Raw genomic sequence first — 8,224 nt, 5'->3', positions numbered from 1 at the left:
TCGACCAATAGCGGTCGACCTAGATAGTGTTGACCTAGAGACCGGATCCCATTCAATGTACAGTGTGAGAAAGCTACATCTCCCATGATGTAGTACATGGCAGATGACTCAGAGAGATATGATGCAGCTGTATAAAGCCGTCCCCAGCGCACGGCTTCCTGGGAGATGTAGTTTTCTCACACTGTACACTGTATTCAGTGTACATTGGGAGTAAACTACATCTCCCTTGATGCCCTTCCCATGGACCTTTGCTCCGCGGCCGTCTCCAGCACTGCTGGTAGCAGTGCGGCCACCTTGAGGGAAGACAGGTGCATACTCATGAGCCGTCGGTAAGAACGGCATCTGGATGTAATGTTAAGGACTGAAGTTAAAAAAAGAGTGTGTATGTGTGCATAATACAGTGCAAGGGGGAGGGAGTGTAACTGTTAGCGACAGTGTGGTACGGCGCAGGGGAGGGAGTGTGAGCGTCAATGTGGTACGGCGCAGGGGAGGGAGTGTGAGCGTCAATGTGTGTTACAGCGCAGGGGAGGGAGTGTGAGTGTCAGTGTGTGTAACAGCGCAGGGGAGGGAGTGTGAGTGTCAGTGTGTTACAGGGCAGAGGAGGAAGTGTGAGTGTCAGTGTGTGGTACAGCGCAGGGGAAGGGAGTGTGAGTGGAGTCAGTGAGCGAGGGCTATTTCTGTGGGCAAGAAGTTTCAATGTTGAAAAGGCTCTTGCTTTGAGAAGGGGATTTAATGCCTTCCCCAACTGACCTCCACAGACTCCACCCCCTTTACAGACTCCTCCCCCTTTTAGGGCTGCTTTGAAAAATTTCCCGTGCTGACTTTCCATGCCAATCCACCCCTGCCGGGAGATATGAGCAAGATTTGGTGAGAGTGGAAGCTCTGCTGGCTGTGGGTGGGAGGAATGGCTGTGCTGCGGATTCAGAACCTGGGCCAGTGGTGGTAAGTGCATGTACTGGAGCATTATGTGTGTCTGTCATTACTGGGGGCAGTGTGTGTGAGCAGCTATTACTGTGGCCATTAGTTGTAAGGCCACGCCTACTTTCCTAGGAGAGCGCGCGCATGGGGGGGTGCTTAAAAAAAGGCCCGTGAATGATGTTGAAAAATCCAAATGGCCTTTGGCAGGAAAAAGGTTCCCCAACCCTGATTTAAGGTATAATTTCTTGAACTGTCACTAATTACCATTCCTTATAGTCTAGATGGAAACTGCTCTTGCTTAAAATTATAGTTCTGAACTTTTCACCATGTGAAGGAGGGGGGGAATTATTGTAAAACACATTATTTAATTAATAGTTTAGTACCACTTGTCACGTGTGCCTCCCAAAAAGATAAACACAACTATAAAAGTCTCCTAGAGCAGAAATGTGCAACAGATCAGCTAGAGTGAGCCTTAGCCAATTTCCAGCTTCCCAGCCAGGTTAGGGCCACTGGCTTCCTCTGTTTACATTACATAATTATCGTTGTTCCACTTGCTGGTTTCATTGTTAAAGATGTAGTGTGCCCAATATGGCTGCCTCACCTTTTACTTTCTTGTGTATAATGAACAACACATAGGTTTGATGATTTTGAAAGGATATTGCCTACTGTTTTTATCTCCCCCATTGTTTCATCCCTTCCAGACATTGCCTATTCTGCCCAGTGTAAACCTATATAGTATGGCTGCCTTACTTGAATCCTTCACGGGTAGCATTAATAATGCTTGGAACAGATTACTCAAAATGGCTGTAGTGCCTTTGTTTTATATTCATGGTTTCTGTATTTTATGAGCATGTAAACCTCAGTACTACAATATGTTCATGCAATCTGTAAAGCGCCATGGGGCCAATTCAGTTGTTTTTTTTGTGGACGCCACTAGATGGCACCCAATGACAGCAATTCAATTTTTCTGCTGTCCAGGCGCCCACTGTGGCCAAAGCAGGAGTTTAGATGGGTTTAGCCGTTTTAGGTGGCTAAACCCGGTCTGTTTGGGTGGAACATGAGCGATATGCATGTGCACCCAAACAACAATTGAATAGTGGCAATTGTTTGGATGTTTAAACAGTCCTGTTTAGATGGGATTTTTAGACACCCAAAACAATTGAATTGGCCCCCTTGAGTCCTATTGCTCCATGGGTGGTTTCATTCATCACTTACAACACTTGCATTACAGCTTGATGGGTGCACAGCTCCAGTCAAACTTCACACTTGCTGCTGTCCCCAGAGCATGAGGAGAGTAAAGTATCTGGGGCCAACAGACAGATCAAAGAACATAAAGCAATAATCAGTTGAGTGAAGGTCATAAAGGGGATTCAGTTAGGATCCCGGAAGTTGGAATACCGACTCCAGATCCTGACACTGCTCGGAATACCAATGCCGGAATCCCAAACATCGGGATCCCAAATGTAAGTATGCAGGGGCTGCTGAGGGTCCGGCTGTGGTGGTGGTGGTGGTGGGGGTGTTAGGTTTAGGCTGCTGAGGGAGGGTTAGGTTTAGGCTGCCGGGAGGGGGCGGTGGTCAGGGTTAAGCACAACTGGGGAGGGTTGGGGTTAGGCTGGGGGGAAGTTTGGGTCAGGCTGCGGGTAGGGAGGGTTAGGGGAGGTTTGGGATTAGGGTTAGGATACCTACCAACCAGTTGTTGGTCTCCTGTGTGTTCGGATGCCGCTGGGATCATCTCTGAACTACAAAACCTCAATAAATTTGCCCCATGGGATGAAGATTCGGTGGATGGTAGTGAAGAAATGAGGGAGCTGGAGGAGACTGTTCGCTCTAGCAACTGAAGGAGCGGTCACTCCGGCACAGATAAGTAAAAAGATAGTGAGGTACCTAGTCAGATTGTGGTGGTAGGGGATTCTATTATCAGGAAGACAGACAAAGCAATCTGCTACTGGGACCGTGATCGCGCACAGTCTGTTGTCTCCCGGGTGCTCGGGTACAACACATTGCGGACCGGGTAGAAAGATTGTTGAGAGGGGCTGGGTACAACCCGGCAGTCTTGGTGCACGTTGGCACCAACGACACAGTTAGAGGTAGGTGGGATGTTCTTAAGAAAAATTATAGGGACTTAGGCCAGAAACTAAAGGCAAGGACATCTAAGGTAATATTCTCTGAAATATTACCAGTGCCACGCGCTAGCCCAGGAGGCAGAGGGAGATTAGGGAGGTAAATGTGTGGCTTAGAGACTGGTGTTGGAAAGAAGGGTTTGTGTTCCTGGAACACTGGGTGGACTTCTCAGTCAGGTGCCGTATTTTTTGTCGCGATGGATTACACCTGAATGAGGAGGGGGCAGCAGTGCTGGTGGGAAGGATGGTTAGAAGACTGGAGGAGATTTTAAACTAGGAGCCTGGGGGGAGGGTTTAGCTAGAAACTATGGGTCAAGCAGTGAGAATAGTAAGGATGGAGGTAGTGAGCTGAATGAGGGTGGAGAAGGGGAGGGAAAAAGCAGCCGGCAAGGGTATTACCAAGGGTACTGCCAAAACACGAACTAACGATGAACATGGATCGCTGATAATGCACATAGAAAATAAAGTTCCTAGCATTAGAGGAAATACTTATCTTAATTATATGTATGTAAACGATAGAATCCTTACAGGGAAAAAGGGGGAACTAGAAGTCATTGCAGCAAACAAACAGTATGATATTATAGGTATTACTGAAATTTGGTGGGACAAATCTCATGATTGGACAGCTAATCTGGAGGGTTACACGCTGTTCAGGAGAGACAGACTAAATAAAAGGGGTGGAGGGGTATGTCTCTATGTAAAAATCTTTTTTAAAACCTGATGTAAAGGAAGACATTTGCGATGGGACCGTAAATACTGTTGAGACTTTATGGGTAGAAATTGCATGCAGGGAAAAGGGACTGAAAAAGATGCTAACCGCCTGATATTAATGTGTCTGATGAGGAATTGTTACTGAAGCAAATCGAAAAAGCGGCAGGATTGGTAGACGTAATAGTGATGGGAGATTTTAACTATCCAGAGATTAATTGGACAAATGATTCATGTGATACTGCTAGGGGTAATAGGTTTTTAAATGACTAAATGATCACTACTTACTTCAACTAATTGAGGAACCACTAGGTACAATGCAATCTTAGATATGGTACTAACAAACTATGGGGATTTGATATTAAATATTATAGTAGGGGAGCCCATCGGAAACAGCAACCACAATATGGTTACATTCAATATCAGTTTTCAAAAGCTGCCCTATATAGGCCCAACTAAGACCCTAAACTTTAGCAAAGCCAACTTTGACATGATGAGAGAAGCTTTAAGTGACATTGAATGGGAAATTTTGTTTCAAGACAAGAATACTACAGAGTAATGGGAACCATTGCTCGCTAGTTATACTCATAAGTTCATTCCCATGGGCAGCAAACGAAGGAGTAATAATTTAAAACCAATGTGGCTTAACAAAAAGATTAAGGAACTAATGGCCAAAAAGAGGCGAGCGTTCAAAACTTATAAATCAGACAGGAAGGCAGAGTCATTCCAGTACTATAAGGATTGTAACAAAATATGCAAAAAAGAAATCAGAGTGTCTAAAATAGAAACGTAAAAGCTAGTAGCAAAGGAAAGTAAATCAAACCCCAGGAAGTTTTTTGAATACATCAACAGCAAAAGAGTAAAGAAAGAGAGTATAGGCCCTTTAAAATGCAATTTGGGCATCCTAATCAAAGATGACAATGACATAGCGGAAAAATTAAACAAGTTTTTCTCATCAGTTTTCACAAGAGAGGACTGGATGCCGGGATTAACGCATAACCTCAGCAATGTTAATGGCCCACAGCTTAATGCTTATTTAACTGAGGAAATAGTCAGAGACCAATTAAAAAAAATTAAGATTAAAAAGTCACCTGGTCCCAATGGAATTCACCCAAGGATTCTCATGGAGCTTCACTCCGAATTAGCCAGACCACTATACTTGATTTTCATTGTCTCACTTACATCAGGCATAGTCTCCAAAGACTGGCGTATAGCGTAAGTAGTGCCAATATTTAAAAAGGGTAGTAAATTTGAACTGGGTAATTATAGACCAGTAAGTCTTACATCTATAGTAGGGAAAGTACTGGAAGGTATTTTAAGGGATAGAATACAGGAGTTCCTCGAACCCAATAAAGTTATTAATAGGAACCAACACAGATTTGTGAAGAATAGATCATGTCAGACTAACTTAATAGGCTTTTATGAAATGGTTAGTGCGACCCTAGCTCAGGGTAAAGAGGTGGATGTAATCTTTTTAGATTTTTCCAAAACTTTTGATACAGTACCTCACATGAGACTCATATACAAATTAAGAGAACTTGGGCTAGGGAGCATAATATGCACATGGGCTAGGAATTGGTTGGATAAAAGGGAGCAGCGAGTGGTGGTAAATGGAACGTTTTCAAATTGGACTGAAGTACTAGGTGGTGTGCCACAAGGGTCTGTACTTGGACCACTATTGTTTAACATTTTCATAAATGATCTAGCTGTGTGTCTAGAGAGATCAGTGTAAATTTTTGCAGACAATACCAAACTGTGTAAGGTTATAAATTTGAAGGGGGATGCTAAGTCTCTACAGAACGACTTATTTAGATTAGAAACATGCAGCAAAATGGAGAATGTGGTTCAACATAGACAACTGTAAGGTAATGCACTTTGGTAGCATGAACAGAAACACTACCTACATACTAAATGGGGAGAAACTATGGGATTCAGTACTGGAAAAAGATGTAGGTGTTCACATTGATAACGACCTTAGCAGTAGTACCCAAAGTAGGAATGCAGCAAAACAGGCAAACGAGGTATTAGCATGCATAAAGCGTGGAAATGATGCAAGGGATGAGAGTGTAATACTCCCATTGTATAAATTACTGGTGCTGCCACATCTCAAATACTGTGCACAAATATGGGCACCATGCTATAAAAAGGATATCCTGGAACTAGAAAAGGTTCAAAGATGGGCAACCAAACTGATTAAGGGAATGGAGACGTTAGAATACGAGGAAAGGCTTGATAGGCTAGGTATATTTACACTGGAAAAAAAGGAGATTAAGAGGGGACATGATTAATATTTACAATTATATAAGGGGTCAATACACAGAGCTAGCGGGGGATTTGTTTTTGGTAAGACCACCATAAAGGACATGGGGTTAGGTTAGAGGAGATGAGATTTAGCACTCTGAGACGGAAGGGTTTCTTCACAGTAAGGACAATACATACTTGAAATTCCCTGTTTGAGAAAGTAGTAATGCGGACTCGGTCACTACTTTTAAGAATGGGCTAGATAAATTCCTAATGGATAAGGATATTCAAGGTCATGGTGGGTAAAATCATGCACTTTAATAATAAAATAAAATAGCTAAAAAAAAAAGGAATGGACATAACAGTTAAACATTCACCAAAGTTAAAATTAGTGATCTCCTATACTGCCATATATTAAGACTAATAGGTTGATCTCGATGGACAAATTGTCTTTTTTCAACCTCAAAAACTATGTTCCTATGTTACTATGATTGCTTCTTATGAGAAAATGACATTTGGCTTATTTTGTACTGTGCCTTGGATGGACAGTGGCAGATAAAGCCAGCACTTTCCTAACACTGACATTTCTCCCATACTGATCTCTTTGATAGTATGCTGTTAAAAAAGAATAAATGTTAAAACCTCTTTTTTAATATTTTATACTCATGCATTAGTGGAGTTCTGTTTGGTGCGCTCTCATCTCTTAACAAGTTTTTGTTTATTAATTATTTAATGAGAGTTGATGATCAGGATAATGGAGAACACTGAATCATGACAGACAAACCGAAGTTGATGGGTTTGAAAAGTAAAATCATGAGGGATGGAGCTGTAGGGCATACTTCCACCGAAGGCTGTATCCAACTGTACTGATCGAGAGGTATGTCCTGCCAGTGTGTATTGCAACTCGAGCATGTGAACTCAGCGATATCGTCAGCGGCAGGGCAGGCATCGGAAATATATGCGACGAGTGACTGCAGGGGGGAGGAGCAAGGGACATGCTGCATTCAGCAGTATGCCCCTCGCCGGCGATATCGCCCATTGGGCAAGCATACACGGCCGACAACTGATGACACTGACGATGCGCAGGAGTGCCCATCGTCAGTGACATAGTGCATACACACTAGGCGATATTGTGAATGATGTGTCAGTATCGGCCACACCGTTCAATTTATCGTCTAGTGTGTACCTAATTTTAAATTCACATTTGAGTGAAAATGACTAAAAGAAAGACGTCTGGCATCAGCTGAGCCGCACAGGACCTAGGGCCTAATTCAGACCTGATTACTGTTGTGCCGAATATCGAATGACTGTGCATGCGTACGGCTCGTAATGTGCAAGCGCGAGGCAAAACTGCAAAAAAAATCCTGCAGTTTTTTTTATCGTTAGGCGAACGCAGGCTGATTGACAGGAAACGGATGTTTGTGAGTGGTAACTGGACGTTTTCTGGGAGTGTCAGGAAAAAAGTAGGCATTCCCAAGCGTTTTCAGGGAGGGTGTGTGACGTCAGCTCCGGCCCTGATCAGCCTGTTTGTATCGCACTGTAGGAATTAGTCCTGTGCTATGCACAGACTGGAAAAATCATTTGCTGGTGAGTGAGTTGAAAACGGATATGCAGATGTCCGCTGTCTGGCGAAGTTTTTGCATGGTGTACACATGCATTTACACACTTGCACGGGGTGGGTTATTACTCTCTATGGGCGGCAGCTATCTGATCACAGACTGCTGCAAAAATGCAGAGGAGCAGTCAAGTCTGAATTAGGCCCCTAGTACGCCAAGGCTGGTACAACTGTGGCAATAGCGTATAAAGACACATCTGTATACAACTGATGGACCAGACTTTAGAAAATTCATTCCAGTGGCTCCTATGGGTCATTTAGGGAGATCTGCATTGATTGCATTTTCTCATAATGCTACTGGAGCTATAAAAAAAAATAAAAAATAAAAAAATTTTTTTACATCAACCTCAATTGAGCAACCCAGCATCAGACCTAGTACATTAACAGTATTGTGCCATAATGAAAATTGGTGTTCAGGCTCTTGACAGACATGAATTAAAGTTGGCTGCAATTTTATGTTCCAAGCACAGACATACAGTAGGGGCTATTCAGAGATGGACGCAGTGTTGCGAAAATTGCAAACAGGAGATTCTTGGAACACAGTATCCGAGAATCCACTGTGTTCAGTCTGTGACATCGGCATCATTAAGGAGATAATCCCCACTGTGCTCAGTCTGTGACA

Source organism: Pseudophryne corroboree, chromosome 3, assembly GCF_028390025.1.
Source record: "Pseudophryne corroboree isolate aPseCor3 chromosome 3, aPseCor3.hap2, whole genome shotgun sequence".
NCBI lineage: Eukaryota > Metazoa > Chordata > Amphibia > Anura > Myobatrachidae > Pseudophryne > Pseudophryne corroboree.
This window is presented reverse-complemented; position numbering follows the sequence as displayed.